The sequence below is a fragment of the Lepisosteus platostomus genome, chromosome 5 (genome assembly GCF_059453375.1).
Source record: "Lepisosteus platostomus isolate fLepPlt1 chromosome 5, fLepPlt1.hap1, whole genome shotgun sequence".
NCBI lineage: Eukaryota > Metazoa > Chordata > Actinopteri > Semionotiformes > Lepisosteidae > Lepisosteus > Lepisosteus platostomus.
In genome coordinates, this window is record NC_142615.1 from 63940926 (window position 1) to 63960542 (window position 19617).

At 40.4% G+C, this 19617-nt stretch overlaps 4 non-coding genes across 4 annotated transcripts; 2 read left to right on the forward strand and 2 right to left on the reverse strand.

Moving 5' to 3' along the window:
- Positions 1–2016: 2016 nt before the first annotated feature.
- trnal-caa (transfer RNA leucine (anticodon CAA)) lies at positions 2017–2127 on the forward strand. Its single transcript has 2 exons — positions 2017–2054; positions 2082–2127. It is a non-coding gene; the product is annotated as a tRNA-Leu (tRNA).
- Positions 2128–6535: 4408 nt separating this feature from the next.
- On the reverse strand, positions 6536–6609 carry trnat-agu (transfer RNA threonine (anticodon AGU)). Its single transcript has one exon. It is a non-coding gene; the product is annotated as a tRNA-Thr (tRNA).
- A 1926-nt stretch (positions 6610–8535) lies between these two features.
- Positions 8536–8607, reverse strand: trnat-cgu (transfer RNA threonine (anticodon CGU)). The gene has a single exon. It is a non-coding gene; the product is annotated as a tRNA-Thr (tRNA).
- Positions 8608–11611: 3004 nt separating this feature from the next.
- On the forward strand, positions 11612–11684 carry trnak-uuu (transfer RNA lysine (anticodon UUU)). The gene has a single exon. It is a non-coding gene; the product is annotated as a tRNA-Lys (tRNA).
- Positions 11685–19617: the final 7933 nt, after the last annotated feature.

Sequence of the window (19617 nt, forward strand, 5' to 3'; positions counted from 1 at the left end):
CCATACAAATCCATCACACGTTGGAAGGCAACGTAAAATATTGCTCTGTCCGTTGGTGGATTAGGTATGCATGCTACATTTCAATGTAAAATGCAATGTAAAAAGATCAAATTTGATTCAAAATCGATTAATGTAAAAACCGATAAAGCTAATGTTTTTTATCTAGTTTTATCTATATCTATATCTAGTTTTTAAAAGGTCTTAAAAAAATGTTTATCGCGATTGTGAAAGTTAGTTAAAAAAGTTTAAAAAATTCAGAACTGAATATTTGGATCCGGGGCCTCATACTTATCAAAATTATTAAAATAATAATTATTTAACTATCAGATTGTGTTTCTGCAACATTTCGTGCACAGTATGCCGTATTCAACAATAAAACAACAGTCACAACGAGGCCTTTACACCCAGTCTGGGGTATTTTCCCCTTATATATTTTTGCCACTTTATATCGAACCTGTTATACTCCCAGAAGTGCGCAGTAGCTTCTACTTAATAAAAATATACAATTCACCGCTGGTATAAACAGATGTGTGCCATGTCTGCCTTTGTAAGCATTTGTTTCAAAAATAAGTTCACAATATGTTAAAAACACAAAAAGCACAAACTTAATAATACAACGATACAAAATCAAAACAAATCATAAAGCCAATTAAGTACCTATCCTTTGAAAACAGAGAACACCTTTATATCTACAATAAAAATGTGACATTTGTATCTACTTTTGAATTACTGTACAAAGCAGACAGAGTAGTCCCTGAATTCAAAGATCAGATCTTGGCCAAAACAAGACAATCAGACGTGAGCTGAATTCGGAACAAGAGCCTCTGCTTCATCGTTTATTGAGCTTTTGATCAAAGTCTGAGTGAAAAAAAGATTGGCTATTTTAACTGTTTGAATGAAATACACAAAGGGCACCTTCCTTCGAGCCGGAGTCAAGCCAGCAACCTAAGGATTCCCTCTTGTTTTCACTACAATCCTCCACTCTACCAACTGAGCTATCAACAGTTGTCGGGAACTGCTCCCTGGCACATACTGCCCAATGTAGTGAAATGTTCCGGATGATTTAAATCCCAGATCGACATTGTTTCCAACTCGTTTCCTTAGTCTTGTTTACCTTGAATTTAAGCCACAAACCAGGATTCTACTGTATAAACTTCTGGAGATATTACAAAATGTTTGATGGAGCATCAATCATTCCAGGCGGAAATTGACACCTTTCTTTCTCGAGGGATCATATTAAACATTTCATTTGGATCGAGAAGAGGATCACCATGAGACACAAAACAAGCAGTTTCATTCTGTCTTTATTAGAATCTGTATCATAGCTAATGCATGTAAAGCCTTTAGTATGCGAGAGTGAGAGTTCAGTTATGCCAGGGAGTGTGAGAAAAGAGAACTGAAATTTAGTAAATTAATATTTAAATAGAGTGTAAATCTTCAAAGAGTCACTGCAAAATTATTACCAGCTGCCGGACGTACTTGTTTTGGGACTATTTCCAATAAGTACCGCATTAGTAGTTGTGTGTCCTTACTGGTATCTTTTAAACATTCGGTTATATACAAACGGGACAGAGACACAGTAATAATCCGATTTTAATGTGTCCTGCATTTTAACTTACTGAACAGATAAATTGAAATGTTCTGATTCAGGACCCCTGCAGTTTGTGCTAATTAGAACCACAATAATACTCCTGAGTCCTGAGCACCACACTGAGCAAAGGTTCAGCTGAACTCTGACTTTGTTCAGCACGACTTGTTGTTGCAGTTGAGCTCAGAGCTGGAGATGATCTCCATATTCTACCACACTAACTAGTCCTAAACGTAGTACACAGTACACACTTTTTTAAAACAATTTAAAATATTACACAAAGGCTGTAAAGCACACTCTAAATCGATCCGAATATTTGATTTCCGCGATCCGTTTAGGCAACATTAGGCAACGTGGCGCTTCTCCAGCAAAGCATTTCTCAGTTTTGTGAACTACTGGTGCTTTTATCACACCAACTGACGTATCTCGTCAGGATGGCCGTGTGGTCTAAGGCGCCAGACGCAAGGACTCCTGTCTTTCCATTGCTTGGGTGTTCTGGTCTCTGCATAGAGGCGTGGGTTCAAATCCCACTCCTGACAGCTTTTCCCTCTCTTGCATTTTTCCTGTCTTCTTGTGCTCGCTGACAACGACAGAAAGAAGAAAACGGAGAAACCGGCTTGCGGGCACATGATGGGCAGGGAAATGCTTCGTGAACACTTCAATGTGATTAGCAGAAAGTCAAATAGGCTTCGATTTCTCCCTTAAGAACTGTTTGGGGTGCCTGTAATCGAGTAAAGATTTACGGTCAAGGTATGCATTCAAAGGTGAAAGACCGAAATATAAATCCAGAAGAAGACGTATTAAAACATATTGTTTTCCCTGCGGTTTCCCCTGTATTTCATTAAATGTGAAATCAGCCTGTAGCCCTATGGAATGCAGCCACTCTCCCAGTGACAGCGGCAGGAGCCGAGAGGATTAAATCAGAGCTCGAACAGAGAGTTTAAAAAATATGGGCAACTAGAACATAGATCATAGAACATTTTTATTAAACTTTCCTATCTGCTCGGCCTTACTGAAGTATTTTAGCTGCATTTTTGCTTCTATTTATATACTTTACAGTAGATAGTGTTTAGTAAGAGAAGAGAGATACAAGCGCTAAACCCCCACAATAACCAAACCTTAACTAAAGCAGGAAGATCAGTTTCTGCTCGAGACAGCCGTTTTCTGAACTGTAAACCCTCAACACTGGCTGGAGACGCTGTGTGTCCGGACTCCGGGAGGTTGTATAAGAAAAGACTCGGAGAGCTGCAGACTCATTGCTCTGCGCTCCCCGTGCGGAATGCGCGTGTCCCCCCTCCTTCATTACCTTCATACACTCCTCTCAAACCATATCAAACTCCTGGAATATTTCGGTGAACAGATACTGGGTCTTTCTTTCCGAGATCATAGGCAGAAACAATAAACACGGTGAAAACAGGAAGGTATTCTGATTGTATAGAGAAATGCGCAAAAATACATTTCCTAAAATCCAATAAAATCTAGTTACATTCTGATGCTATTTTGATGTATCTGAATAGTTTTGGCACAGTTGTTACAGCAAAGAGACAAATAAACTTTTTTAAATTTCATTCGAGCTGTAGTTTAGAAAATGTTTTTTCAATTCTCTAAATAATACAAACACAAACACCCGTTGTAAGCGACTGACCATTGATATTCTTGAATTATAAGCCCGTACACACGCTGGCAGGCAGTTCAGAGAATATGATGCCCCTGCAGGGGCCGAATATTAGACAGACGTATACATACAGTCATCGTGTGGAGTTTATTCCTCCTCTACCGCAGTCTTTGCCTCTTGTCACATTTGCGCTTAATTGTCGATTTTTTGTATAGAACACCGAATATCTTGAGGAAGCCTGTCAAGCGAAGATTGATGGATTATTGAGGTGCAAACACTGGTTCAAAATCAACATCCTCTGCTATTGCCGTTGTTTCTTTGATAATTTCTTCAAATTCCTCATCTGACCTTCAATATCGAGGGATATTGAGTATAATACCATACAAATTGTAACTTTCTTTTGATTGCCAGTTTTATTAAAATGCCATCCCCTTTTACAGTTATTTTAGATGTTTGGCAAGGCGTAATATCCCCCCTCTCACCCTCAGCTAAAATATTTTAAAAGTACAACAACATTACATTATATTGAACAGCGTTTATGTTAACATTTATATTCAAATTAAGGTAAAAATACGAAAATATTAAAATAGAACTCCGGCGATCTGTTGTTTTTGCTTGACAAGTTCTCGAACAATTTTGCAATGTTTTTTAAATTACTTTAGCTGAAGATGCAACGGGAGCATAAGTGAATTCTCCCTCACTCACTGGAACATATAATTCTATGGGTGAATACTAACTGCTTGCAAGTTGCCAATGTCGGTAATTATTGGAAATTCCCGGTAATGTTGACTCTGGTACTCAATTGTTTACTACTGCAAATATCAAAATAGTTCAGGTTTTGCGGAACAATTAAATTTTTGCGGTGATGATGTTTACTATAGGAAGAAGTGCGTCCCTGGGTGTGATCAAAAAACCCACCTGGGGATTAATAGCCGAAAACGCTAACCGATTGCACCACAGAAATGCTTACACCTTACGCTTTTTTTCATTTACATACTTTTGGTGAACAAAAAAATTCGCTCGCATTTCATCTTTCGCAAGCTGTATGATTTTAAAAAAAACAAGTTGTTCTGCAAAGGAAATGAATAAACGCATTAAACCAAATCAAGAACTCTTTGAGTGTCCCAAATTACATGTTCTGTAAAACAAGACAGGAAAAAAAAAGGTACCGCTGGAAATCGGATCCAGGATTTCCTCTTTATGAAACAAGTCTTTTAACCAGCTTTACCACAGCACTGGCAGAATACTATTCTTATACAGGTGGGTACCCACCCTCAAACCTTTGTTCTCTCGCTACTGTTACAGGAGGCGTTGTAGGACTTTTTTAGTTCAGAAAAAGCTATCAATTCATCTTACATTTCTACTCCATCAATATTAGCAATGCTATCTTTACTAAGCTCTAAATATAGCTCTAAATAAATGCAAATTTTAAAATACATTTTAAAATAAATGCTATTCCATATGTTGTAACTTTGTGGTATTTAGAAATTTTAGGATGCAAGGGAAAGTATTACTGTATACAACTGTGAAAGAGGCTTGTATTTTAATACAATTTTCGATCAAAAGAAAACCAAAGTCCCTATGATATTACCGTCAATATCTCTTGATATCAACGTTCAGTTGAAAGATTTGAAGAAACTCTCAAACAAGCAACTGCAGTAGCAGAGAGTTTTGATTTAAACCGATGCTTGCAGCTCAATACTCCATTCATCCTTGAAAGAAGCAAAGACAGGGATATTTTGAGTGTCTCCATGATCCTCTTCTCAATCCAAAAGAAAGGTTTTATATGATCCTGATCCCACTAGAAAACGGGTCAATTTCAGTCTGCACTGATGTCCCTTCAAACGTTTTATAAGAACTCTGGACGTTTATACAGTGGAAGCCTGGTCCATTTCTTCTTCTGAACGAGACTATGGGAGTGAGTATTTTGACGTCGAACTGGGATTTAAATAGAGGAACACTACACTACATTGGGCTACACGTGTGAAAAAGCGTTTACTTTCCGACCTCTCGATAGCTCAATTGCTAGATCTTAAGACTATAGACAAAAACAGTGGGCATTTCTTATGTCCCTGGTTTGAATCCAGCTCGAAGGATGGTGTTTTCTTGTTCCTTAATCAAAAAGTGAAAATTGCGAATTTGTCTTTCACTTTGACGTTCACCCGAAAGCTCAGTATATAAAGAAGTAAAGGCTCCTGTTCTGGATCCTAATCCTAATCCTCACGTCTGATTGTTTTGCTCAGACCTTTAAAATGTACACTGTGGACTGTTTGCTCTTCCTAACACAATTAAAAAGCCGCCGACAAACTTATCGATCGGGAGTTTAGTTCAGTGATAGCGCGCACTTAAGACGCTCCGTTTTCTATCGCCGGCATCTCTGTATTCTTTTTAAACGCGATATTTTTTATTCTTCGTGTGTGAATTTCAGGGAGACTCATAAACCCTTTGTCTGTTTTAAAGATACATTATTTTAAACCAGGCATAATGAAAGACGTAGTAACTAGACACACATACAAGACACATGAATAGTAGCGGCTTTGAATGCAATACAAACGCCAATGGCGCAATGGATAACGTGTCTGATTACGGATCAGAAGACTTTAGGTTTGTACTCCTTCCTGGTTCGTGAAGAAGCCTTTAAACCTCACTACTCAACACTGACATCGTAGGGTGTGCGGTCCTACACAACCTTACTATCGACTGGATGAGTCTTCTGTTCAATCTCCGATTCTTTCCGCACATTCCTGCTATTTCACCACCGTTATTGTAGGATAACAGCCACAGACACGAGAAGATATACTATTCCGAACAAATGTCTTAAAAAATCACGTTGAAAAAGGTGACAATACGTTTTTGTTTCTTTAACTTAACCTTACTTTTGCCTGTAAAGTTCACATTATTTTCTGTAGCCGCAAATCCCCAATATTTCTGCTGTCTCCCGAGAAACACAAGCATGGAGTCAAATCATATTAAATAACACAACACATCTATTAATTTAACACCCAGATGTGACAGAACACATGTAAGACTTACACACAGCTTTTAATATGCTCTAGTGAATTTGCAGGTGTCCTGGGGAGGGAAGAGAACTGATATTAAGGAAATACATATTTAAAGGGGATGTAAGTCTTAAATGTGTTTTGTCACATCTGGGTGTTAACTGAATAATTTTTTAGCATTATTTATTGTGTTTTGACTCTATACTTGTGTTTCTCAGGAGAGAGCAGAAATATTGATGTTTACATTTCTATTCACATTCCCGGTGATATTGACTGAGGTAATGCAGAAGCATGTTCTCTATAACAATAAACGGTGCGAGAAGACAGGAAGAAAGGCACCGCTAGGATTTGAACCCAGAATCTCCTGTTTACTAGACAGGCGCTTTAACCAACTAAGCCACGGCGCCGGCAGAATCCCCCTCTTTTACTGCGACTTGGACACACCGCTCTGAGACACCTGCGTTCAGTAAGCGCTGAGTCGGCTGGCTGAGCACGTTGCCTCCTTTAGATTCAATAGGAGCCCCGACACTAAGAGAAACGTATAGAAATGGGTTTTATCCGGCACTTTTCATGTCCAATGCGCTTGACATCTCCCACGGGCGACAAAGTTCATTTACGACACCTTTCTTTCTTTCTTCTTTCAGCAGGAGTACAATAATGGCAACAACATGCTTGGAGTTCGGCATTTCATTTAGTCTGCGGAAACATCGTATCGGAATGAACTGCCTGAGATAAAAGAGTAATTGCGGCTTCAGATCGTTTTTACAGAGCATTGCGTTGTTCTGCTCATGCTGACTACACGCTTTCGATATGTCATTTACTGCAAGCGTTGCTTTTCCAGGTTTTTCTGAAATTCCTCGCCTTTGAGCCAGCACTAAAACATTTCATTCCCGTCGCTGAATACATCGTGGAAACGGTATTTGCAACGGAATGCTGTCACACATGAAACATTTTCGTTATTCGGTTCTGAAGTTTGAAAATGAAAATAAAACGGGGGTCACCTCATAGGCTTGAAAGAAGTCCAAGCAGCATAAAAACCCACGAATTCTCACAAAGGCTGCACCTTTCTTCTGCTGCTTTTAGAAATCTGCCTTAAACATTTGAATGCATACCTTACTGCTGCTAATCACATTCACGTGTTTACGAAGCTTTTTTCTGTCCGTTATGTTTTTGCTAAGCAGTTTCTCCGTTTTCCTCGTACTGTGATTGTCAGTGAGCACAACAAGACTGAAACAGTGTAAAGGCAGGTAAAAAAGACAGGGTAAAACGCCTGTCAGAAGTGGGACTTAAACTCGTGCCTCTATTTGGAGAGCGAAACACAAAGCTTAAAAGACACAAAGCTGTGAATTTGCTGTTTTAAACCGCTCGACTGTTCTAAAGATATGTGTGCAATCATTGCACCAGTTGCATCCGATTTTCTGTAACTTTAGGACGATTGATACGACTGGACGAACACAATTTGTGGCGTTTAGCATGACATGGAAAACGGTACCGGAGCATTCGGGTCCGGACTACCAGACTCAGAAACAGTTTTTACCCCCGCACTATCAAACTATTAAACTCCCAGCCTCTCTCACTCTCTCCTCACCTCTCACCTATGATCTGAACCTCACAGTGCCTTCTTTCTTACCAAAAACCCAAACACACATTGAAAATCTACCTCTCCCATACATGTCAAAAGCTCACTCCCCATCATTTCTATCCCTTTATTTCATTCTTTTGATGCATGTTTTTGCACATAACCTGTTACCTTTTTGTTGTTTTGCACACTGCCTGTTGTTGTTTTTTGCACATCGGCTGTTGTCTCTTTCTTTTGTTATACAATTGTATTGTTGTTGTGTTTTTTTCTTTGTACTACTTATGTCCGAGAGCTAGCTAAATACCATTTCGTTATTCCATATACCTGCGTATGAGTATAATGACAATAAACTTGAACTTGAACTTTTAACTTGAATTTGAACTTGAACTTGACATAGTCTTGCAGGCAGTATATTATTTTATCGTTTACTCGTATAAAAAAACATGGTCTTCTCGTTCCTAAGTCAGATTTTTAGTGCTTTCGAACGTTACTTCCAACCTGGACTGACAGCTCACCAGATTTGTTTGTGATCAGACCATGGAGTGGGGGGCTGTACCAAGCGTAGGTTCCTTCCCAATGCTGAGGCGATCATTTGGAAGATGGGTGTGAAGAGAGACAAGCTTTGTCGACTAAAAAACAAGGCAGGATAAGCATGAACACTAATCACTGGCGACAGTTATGCTCTCTTACTATTGAGACTCCTACATTTTTTTTGAAGACTTTGAAACTAAAGGCAAGCGGAGACAAACGAAACAGGTACGGGTGGGGATTGAACCCACGATCTTCGGTTTACGAGACCGACGCCTTACCACTTGGCCACCGCGCCTTCAAATAAAGAGGAGAATAATGTTGTTCAAATTATTTTTTTCTGAACCTGGTTTACATCGCCTGGAGGCAGCAACAACAATAAAAGGGATACTTAACAAGGAGATGCGCTGTAGCAGTGCAACTCCAACAGATGCTCCTGAAGAGACTGGAGGTTTAAGCCAGCTCCTTAGAGCGCTCGGCCGTGTTACTCTCAACAGCGGCTCTTCAGCTCTTGTTGTTTGACCTAGTGGTTTTATAACGCGTGGAAACGACCGCAACTTCATTTTCTGAGATGCTTTCTCTCATGTGGTGAAATCTCGACCTCTTTGGCATCTCTGGCAATAGTTTTTCCTGTAGAGCACCTCTGCTTATAGTGCCCTTGAAGTCATTTTATTTTTACAGGAAGACGCATTCCCTAACAATCTCTCCTGTTTTAGAAATGCTTCATAAGGCATGTTTGATTCAATGGACAAACAGTATACTAATTGTACAATGCAGATCTATGCGGCATTTGTACTGGATTTGACTGGGATTCTGAAATACTTCTTGAAAAGGTATTCAGATTTTCTTGAACCTATAATAAAAACACAGACCCGAAACTCCCTAGCTTCCAATCTCTTGCTGTCCTTAAACTCGGACGTGATGTTCTGCAGACGTGCAGTGTCCCTTTACTCTCGTTGTTTTCAAAACGACCTCCGTTGTCGGGCGCAGTTAAAGTGGAACTGGCCTGACCGCACAGGAAATTACTGAATGATAAAATGTTTCTACGGCTCAAAATGTCCCTTTAGACCCTCGTCATGTCTCTGTGAGGAACGGGTAGGTAGAGAGGTTTAACAGATGCTCACGATGTTTCACACGGGGTGTTACCTGTTGTAGTGTTTCAAAAGATGTGTTAGCGGACCACAGATTATCTTGAAAAGATTCGGGTTTGCACTGGCTGGGATTCAAACCTGACTCAATTATTTGGAAGGCGCCTGTACCACCAACGCACTTCCGAGAAGACCTTACAAATTATCACAATCCTCTCTCTCACCTACAAAGTTATGGAGACACAGACGTCCAATGAAAGCTCAAGGCTCAAATCCTTTGTTGTGATATCATTTTAATTAATATTAGCTTTGATAAGGTGTCATTTTTGCCACTTAAAGGTAAAGTCTGCTCCTTTTCTCCTGGTATAGAAAGAACGTGTTCCATCTTTGTTTAAAAACACCACTAAAAGTAAATTATTCAGCTCTACCGCCTGTGAGCATTGACAAGACATCTCAAAAGGACATATTAAATAAGAACACGATCCTTCCTGTTACCATTCCTGTGGTTGGGGCGTTGTTTCACCCTTTTGCGTTAAATCATCAGTACTGCTGTTTTTCTATGGATAGTTTAATCAAGAGCACTTAAAAGATGCAAAAAGCTTTCAAATAAAATAGAATTGAAAGACAGTCGAGTAAGGAGGTAGAAAAAAAGCACTCCCCCGTCTGGGAATCAACCACCGTCGCCCATGTAACTGGATACAAAAATAACAGATTAATTTGTGCCCAGTCTCTTGAAGCTTCGATGCGATTATTTTTCCTTCCTTATTTCTTCATTCCTATGAATTTACTCTGTAGTAGAAGAAACGCGAAAGTGGGAAACTGCAGGCATTCTTCGTGAGTGGTGTGATCAGTGAGCATTTGCACATCTCTAAGTCTGTTCCATAAACTTTATCATCGGGGATGTAGCTCAGTGTTAGAGCGCATGCTTTGCATGTATGAGGTCTCGGGTTCAATCCCTGGTATCTCCAGGTGCTTTTATATTAGAGTACTCGCATCGCAATCTTCTGTTGAGTGAGAACTCTTTGCTCGTGTTCAGAGAGAGCCAGGTTTACACAATTAAATGCAGTTTACACAATTAAACTCGACGTGCTGCAGGGTTGCGCTGCTATTTTAAATGTACCTCTTTTAGTTCTGTTAAATCCTAAATTATTTGAACTAATAATTTAGTTCAAAGTCAGGAAATCCAGAGATTGCTTCACACTTGTCGTGGCTGTTGCAGAAAACACCTGTTGAATCTCACCCGGGATTTCTTGATTGATCATTCAGCGAGCGAATCCTCCTTCTGAACTCAGCACTAAACTGAAAGCTTCACGAACTCCTCACTCCGTGTCCTGTACTGCTCTCGTGTAGATGTGAAGCACAGCCATAAACACACCTTGAACTTTTTCCGTTTGTTAAGGAAAATGCAAAAGAGCATGACAAGTATTGATCGTATAAAATATCCATGGCACAACTCGAGAAAGTACTGAAGGACTACACATCGACTTTTGATGATTACAAGAGATTCAAGAAACACAATCGTCCGCACCTGGGTTTGGATCCTGAACGCTAGAGTTAAAAGAACATAAGCGACGGATATGACCTATAAACTCTCTTAATTGTCTTATAGTTTATTAAATAAAACAATTTCTAAATGAATTCTAACTGTTGATAGACGATTTATTGAATTTTAACAAAATCACAATTACAACCTTTTTCGGTTAAACTGTTATTCACATGCTCTAACGTAAATAAACGTTAGTGTCTTCCGGTGTGTGAGTCAATTTCTCCAAAAAAATATTTGTTAGTCTGGCGGGAGGCTGTGCAAGGTGTTAAGAAATAGAATTTCTAAAAGACAGGCTCCCTAAGCTTAACATCAAGGCTGTTTTCTCTACAGAAATGCTCTTTAAATTTCAGCACTGTTGCAACTCCCTTTATAAAGGGTGTGCACAAGTATACAACCAAGGCATTGAAAGTTTTTTTTTTAATTATTGTTCCAAAAAATGTTCCATTTGTTTTCTTTTTAATGTTGTTGATTAAAAGATTTTATTAAATGTGAAAAAAATCTGAATGTGAAAAAAGGTCAAAATGCTATTGAAAAAAAACAGTAATGTGAGGAAAGATGGACTGTGGGAGCCCCTTAACTACCCATGTCATGCTGTATTTCTCACTCATTCTACTGGGAATGGTACACGTGACTTGCGAGGATCCCGACAGTGGTGACTTTCTTTCAGAGCCCGGATAGCTCAGTCGGTAGAGCATCAGACTTTTAATCTGAGGGCCCAGGGTTCAAGTCCCTGTTCGGGCGGATGTGCTATTCTTAAGTCTATTGTGAATGTCATTCTAAATAGTCTTTTATCTTTCACTCTTCTAGCTGTACTGTGGTTATTTTAAATGTCCATTACTTGTATTTACAGTAGTGTATTTAGTGTTTCATTTCACAAACCGAAAATGTTCAAGAAGATCTTGTCACTCTACTCCACGTCATTATCTAAATTAAATCACAGTAGAGTACAGGACACGCAGTGAGAGGCTCACACAGTGAGTACTCTTGAATACGACAAGAGGAAAGGCACACTGCACATCTGCAGAACATCACGTCCGAGTTTACAGTGACAGCAGAGGTTGGAAGCGAAGTAGTTTTTTATTACTCGCTCGCTGAACGATCTCTCAAGAAACCTCGGTTGAGATTTAACGGGTGTCTAATAATCACGTTCAAAAAGGTGACGATGTTTTTTTTAACTAGGTAGCCTTAATGGCATCGTGGTGTGAGTAGATCTTAAAGCAGCTGCAGACAGAGTACCCGTAATGGCAACACGTTTCTGCTTTGAGTTCGGCTTTTCTTATTTCTTCTGCAGAACCAGTGGTATCGGAATATACTGATCCGCATAAAAAGCGCTTTCGGGTTCTGATCATTTTTATTGAGCGCTGCTCTAAACTTTTGCTCGGGCTAGTTTTCCCCATGAAAAAAAGACATATCCCTAATTACATGATTTCACTTTTTTTCTTATCAACGAGTAGAAAGAAATAAAATATATACTTCATTATAAGTACCACAGGCAAGATGCCGTTGCGTTCAGGTCGCAGTTACCCCTGGAGACGTTTGCTAAAATCTCACTTCTAATAAAGAGGTCTTTCTCGTTAGAGTAGGATCGATAGAAGCCTTAAGCGGGGGAAAAAATCACAACATCTCGCATTTCACGTGTTTAATGTTAACTGTCTCAGTGGTTGCTTTGGTGATTGATGGCTCTTCTCCCTCGCAGGGTGACGGCAAACGTCTTCAGGGAGGGAGTCTCCCACGCACGGCTTGTCTTTATCAAGAGCTGAGACAACAGAAACAGACTTCCAACTGACATTAATTACTTCTTGAGCGTTTATGACCGTCTTTAAAAGTTGAGAGCAGGTGAAAAAGTCTTTGGAAATGAGGAAATGACTGCCGACAGTAAACAGAGCTGACGCTCAGCTGCAGACAAGCGCTCCTCGTTAGTACAGTATAGTGCTGAGTACCCCCGCTTGTTGCGCGGGAGACTGGGGTACGTTTCTGTGACAGGGCGCTGGTTTAATTTTTTAACAACCTGACTTCACTTAAAAAGTGTGTACTGTGTACTACGTTTCGGACTAGTTAGTGCGGTAGAACATGGAGATCATCTCCAGCTTTGAGCTCAACTGCAACAAGAAGTCATGCTAAATGTAGTTTAGTGAGTAGACATCGCGAGACAACAGAACGAGAGTAGAAAGCAGGAATATAAGGTGTAAGGGCATGATCTGTGTAGTTAACAAAATAGTTAAAATAATATTAAAACGTCTCTTTATTAAGATACACAACATTTATGGCGACGAGAGATGAGTGCTTGACGGACTCAAAGCGAGCAGAACACTGCAGATTTTAGTTCTCTTGCTGGTAGAAACGAACTTTTGAATTTTCTGACTGTTCGTTTAGCTTGCCCATTGGAAGATATGGCAGCCGCGCCGAGAAGCTTTGCTTATGCCCGGCTTTTTTCACCGCTTCTACTGAACCTCGTAGCTCCGGATTTGTATACGGAATACAAGATATGGATGGAGTCGTACAGATTTTTTTGAAATAGCCGGTGGATCTACAGAAGCTCAGGATGCTGTGAGACGTGCTACATTACTGCACTGTATCGGGGCTCCCGTGCAGCGGATTTTCGCCAATCTCCCTGGAGAAAAAGGTACATATGAACAGACTGTAGCTGCCTTAGACGCTTACTTTACACCGCGGAGAAATGTGGTTTTGGAACGGCATAAATTTAGGCAGAGAACTTAGTCTCAGGACGAATCTGTTGATGCTTTTGTGACTGCACTAAGAGAATTGGCTAAATCTTGTGACTTTGGAGTATTGGAAACTGACATGTTAAGAGATCAACTTGTGGAAAAATGTACACATAAGAGACTATAAATTGCTGCAGGAGGAAGGGCTGACTTTAAAAAGAGCTCTTACAGTCGCTAGAATTCATGAAGCAGCTCAAGCAGAATCAAGAATGCTTTCTGACCACAGTGACAAAGTGACACTGAACGGGGCGCTCGCTCAAACTTTACAAACAAAAGCCGAGCAGCAGGACACAGTCATGCTAGAGAAATAGAAGAACAGGGGACGGCTGACATTACATGTTACAGGTGCGGACTAACAACGCACAAAGCAGATGAATGCGGAGCGTGAACAGCAAAATGTCTACACTGCAAGAAAACAGGACATTGTGCACATGTCTGCAGAACATCACGTCCGAGTTTAAGGACAAGTATACCTTTTATTGTTGTTGCTGCATCCAGGCGATGTAAACCAGATTCAGAAAAAAATAATTTGAACAACCTTCTTCCCATGCTTACTCAAAGGCGCGTTGGCCAAGTGGTAAGGCGTTGGCCTCGTAAACTGAAGAGCGTGGGTTCAAGCCCCACCTGTGCCTGTTTCATCTGTCACCGCTTTCCTTTAGTTTCAAAGTCTTAAAAAAACTTGCAATGTAGGGATCTCAATAGTAAGAGAGCATAACTGTCGCCAGTGATTAGTATTCGTGCATATCCTGCCTTGTTTTTTAGTCGACAAAGCTTATCTCTCTTCACACCCATCTTCTGAATGATCGCCTCAGCATTGGGAAGGAACGTGCGCTTGGTACAGCCCCTGACTCCATGGTCTGATCACAAACAGATCTGGTGAGCTGTCAGTCCAGGTTGGAAGTAACGTTCGAAAGCACTAAAAATCTGACTTAGGAACGAGAAGACCATGTTTTTTTATATGAGTAAACGATAAAATAATATACTGCCTGCAAGACTATGTCAAGTTCAAGTTCAAATTCAAGTTAAAAGTTCAAGTTTATTGTCATTATACTCATACGCAGGTATATGGAATAACGAAATGGTATTTAGCTAGCTCTCGGACATAAGTAGTACAAAGAAAAAAACACAACAACAATACAATTGTATAACAAAAGAAAGAGACAACAGCCGATGTGCAAAAAACAACAACAGGCAGTGTGCAAAACAACAAAAAGGTAACAGGTTATGTGCAAAAACATGCATCAAAAGAATGAAATAAAGGGATAGAAATGATGGGGAGTGAGCTTTTGACATGTATGGTAGAGGTAGATTTTCAATGTGTGTTTGGGTTTTTGGTAAGAAAGAAGGCACTGTGAGTTTCAGATCGTAGGTGAGAGGTGAGGAGAGAGTGAGAGAGGCTGTGAGTTTAATAGTTTGATAGTGCGGGGGTAAAAACTGTTTCTGAGTCTGGTAGTCCAGACCCGAATGCTCCGGTACTGTTTTCCATGTCATGCTAAACGCCATAAATTGTGTTCGTCCAGTCATATCAATCGTTCTAAAGTAACGGAAAATCGGATGCGACTGGTACAATCAGCACACATTTTTCAGGATAGCCAAGCAGTTTAAAACAGCAAATTCACAGCTTCATGTCTTTTAAGCTTTGTGTTTCGCTCTCCAAATAGAGGCACGGGTTCAAATCCCACTCCCGACAGTCAGGCGTTTTACCCTGACTTTTTTATCTGTCTTTACACTGTTTCAGTGTTGTTGTGCTCACTCACAATCACAGTACGAGGAAAATGGAGAAACTGCTTAGCAAAAACATAACGGACAGAAAAAAGCTTCGTAAACACGTGAATGTGATTAGCAGCAGTAAGGTATGCATTCAAATGTTTAAGGCTGATTTTAAAAAGCAGCAGAAGAAAGGTGCAGCACAATGCAACACAATTTGTGAGAATTCGTGGGTTTTTATGCTGCTTGGACTTCTTTCAAGCCTATGAGGTGACCCCCGTTTTATTTTCATTTTCAAACTTCAGAACCGAAAAACAAAAAGGTTTCATGTGTGACAGCATTCCGTTGCAAATACCGTTTCCACGATGTATTCAGCGACGGGAATGAAATATTTTAGTGCTGGCTCTGCTTTAAAAAAAACACTATTGTTCCAACCCCCAAAAAGACTAAAGTGGCATGCCTGAATAATTACCGCCCAGTAGCATTAACATCTGTGGTGATAAAATGCCTGGAGAAGCTGGTGTTGTCACACATCAACTCCTCCATCACAGAGTCCCTGGACCCCCTGCAGTTCGCCTACCAGAGCAACAGATCAGTGGATGATGCTGTCTCCCTGGCTCTGCATACAGCCTTGGAACACCTGGACACTAAGAACTCGTATGTGAGAATGCTGTTTTTGGACTACAGTGCAGCATTCAATTCCATCATACCCAGTCAACTGGTGACAAAGCTCAGGGGATTAGGTCTGTGCAACTCTGTCTGCAACTGGCTGCTGGACTTTCTTATCGAGAGACCACAGGTGGTGCGGATAGGCAATAAAACATCAACACCACTCACCCTGAGCACTGGAACCCCACAAGGCTGCTGTCTGAGTCCAAGGTTGTACTCCCTATTTACTCACGACTGCACAGCAAGACACAGCAACAACCACATCATTAAGTTTGCCGATGACACCACTATAATAGGACTGATCAGTGATGATGACGAGTCCACTTACAGGGATGAAGTTGTACAGCTGCTTCGGTGGTGTCATAGCAATAACCTGGACTTGAACATAAAGAAAACGAAAGAGCTAATAGTGGACTTTCGGAGACACAGGCCACACACTCACAGCCCACTCAGTATTGATGGAACGGAAGTGGAAACAGTCACCAGCTTTAGGTTTTTGGGAATTCACATCTCTAAAGATCTAACCTGGACTGTGAACACTGACTCTATCATGAAGAAGGCTCAGCAGCTCCTTTATTTCTTGAGGTGCCTCAAGCGATGGGGGATGCCAATACATGTGTTGGTGAACTTCTACCGCTGCACTATCGAGAGCGTCCTCACCAACGGGATCACCGTGTGGTATGGCAACACCTCTTCGCGAGAAAGAAAGGCACTGCAGAGAATGGTAAATATGGCCCAGAAGATCATCGGCTGCGGTCTCACCAAGATTAAACAGCTCTATGAGGACCGCTGCCGTGGTAGAATTCTGGCCATCACAGAGGACAGTCACCACCCCGGGCATGAGCTCTTCACCCCACTGCCCTCAGGCAAGAGATATAAGAGCATACGGACACTTACCACTAGATTCTTCAATAGCTTTTATCCACAAGCAGTGAGACTGGCGAACACATTTAGCCATCCCCCTCGGACCACACCTACACCATCACCATCTACCTCATTTTAATTTATTTATTGTACGTCTCCAGTCATTGTTTACACGTCTGTATTGTTTATATTCAAACTGTCTGCATGTTTACTTGCACATTGTCTATTGTTTGTTTGTACATTGTCTTGATGCACTGTTTGCACTTTGTTTTGTTTTTTTTACACTTGTTTTACAATCGAGAGACTTTCTGTAAGTAAGAATTCCATTGTACCAGCACCGGTTACATATGGCAATAAAGTTCAAGTCAAGTCAAATGCGAGGAATTTCAGAAAAATCTGGAAAAGCAACGCTTGCAGTAAATTACAAATTTAAAGCGTGTAGTCAGCATGAACAGAACAATGCAATGCTCTGGAAAATATGATCTGAAGCTGCAATTACTCTTTTATCTCAGGCAGTTCATTCCGATACGATGTTTCCGCAGAATAAATGAAATGCCGAACTCCAAACATGTTCTTGCCATTATTATTACTCCTGCTACTGTAGTTTTAAGCTTTAATCAGTGGGTATGTAATGTTGTAAAGGGGCTGGACTACTTTGTTCAGTCCAAATTCCATTATGTGAATTTATGCTTTTTTAATATAAGCATTAACAATACAATGCATGCTCAAAAACCGTTACTTATTAGCTTAAGAAGCGGCAGTGTTTTGACAAAGTGCGGTATTCAAACAGTAAATGCTGAAGTGTTTAATACTTGATTGAGAGCAGATCTCCCTCGATTTAGACAAACTTTTGTTCGGCCGATGATTTCAGATCAAAATCTGAATCAAGTGGAAAGAAAGCTGAATTACGCTGGGTACTGGGTATCACTGTTACACCATCAGGTCATGCTAGGAGGATTTGGGGGATCAAACTGACACAGAGGAACCCAATGTGGGGACTGAACCCACAGTTCTGAGATTAAGAGATTCTTGCTCTATCAACTGCACCTATAACTCTTGTGCTACAGCAGTAATGTTTCTGGGTGTGGATGAACATGACATAATAGGCTGACAGCAGGAACACGTGGCCCACAGGCAGTGACAGTATCGCTATCACATTTGGCTGCAGTATATTGTGTTGAGAGCAGCAATAACTTTCCTGCAGAGATGGGAGTGCCTTTCATACAGCTCTTTCAATCGGACAGAGTAACAGGAACCGACCTAAAGTTTCGGCTGTGGATCCATCTCCGCATGGGGGAAAGAGACAGTAAAATAGCAATGAAGAAACAGAAAGAATTGTGCTCGCTGCAAAGTAGGAAAGAGGTGGTCAGATACATAAAACAGCTTGGTGATAATTTGCAGCGACAGTTTTATGTTGTTTAGTACATGGATTTCTCTTCATGTTCCTTAAGATGTGTAATTTGTATGTTGGTTGTATGAGAACAGTTTCTTCTCAAGTCCTGTCAATTGACAGTGGAGAGCTAGCTGGTGCACATCTTCAAGAAGACTCTCTTTAAGGCAATTACAAGTTTCTCAAACAAATCTGTGTCATATTTTTAAAATAATTTAGCTAATGAGCAACGAGAGTATAAATTAATTCTCCCAATCTCCATACAAAGATAAAACTCCATGTGTGAGTCTAAGTTTCTTTGAGGCTACTGATGTACGTCATTATTGGACATTCCCAGTGATATTGACTAAGGAGCTCAATTTTTACATGTTGTAGTTCAACATGTGCAAAACATTCGTATCCCCTGCAAATATCGGCAAGGTCAGTGATATTCTCAACAATGCGTGACATTGCAATTCCTGCCATACTTTTTCCCGATGTATTCTGACATGCCAAGATCAGAGGGTCATATTTAAAAAACTGGTGCATTAAAATTGTTTGTACTTCAGGATTTTGATAGTCTGTTACATTGTCTTTCACACATCAGTGTCAGAACTGTGAGACATTTTCATAATCGGGGGGGAGGCCGTAGAAATAAGCAGAAAGTGCAATCACTTTTTCCCAGTGTAAGTCCGTGTTATGGTGAGTTTTTAAAATTGGTTTGCGATTTTCTGAAATATATTCCATACAAAAATATAGTTTGGACAGTCGCTATTTGGATATTCCCTTTCAGTGAAGATGTCTACAGTTTTCCAGCCGGATTAGTACTGATCGAAGAGAGCCATCTACAGGCGAAAGGCGACATAACATCACAGCAGCAGCATTTAAGGTGGAACGAAAAACACGCATAAGAAGCTGGCGAATAAGAAGCCAACTTCAGCCTCGTAGCAGACCCTGGGAGGCACGCTCAAAATAATCATCTTTCCCAGTACTTCAGAGTCTTATTTAGATCGCTTCACTGCAATTTTATTTGATTGATTGGAGATGTGAAGCCATCGAGCCTGAACTGCGCTTCACATTGAAATTGAAGCCATTTCTCATGTTCTCTCAGTGTCGAGGAAGCAATTGAGTGTAAAGGAGGCGACTTGAAAATGAAACGTGTAATCACCTTACAGAGGGTCTTCACGACGGGGTGCGTCAGCTAGTTCTCCATTATTGTCAATTTACTGGACTTCTGAAGAAACCTATCTACAATGAAAATACAAACTGCACAGTTCAAGGCACATGAAGAGAAATCAGTGTGCCGATTGACTCAAAAATGTCGCTACAAACAATCTACCAG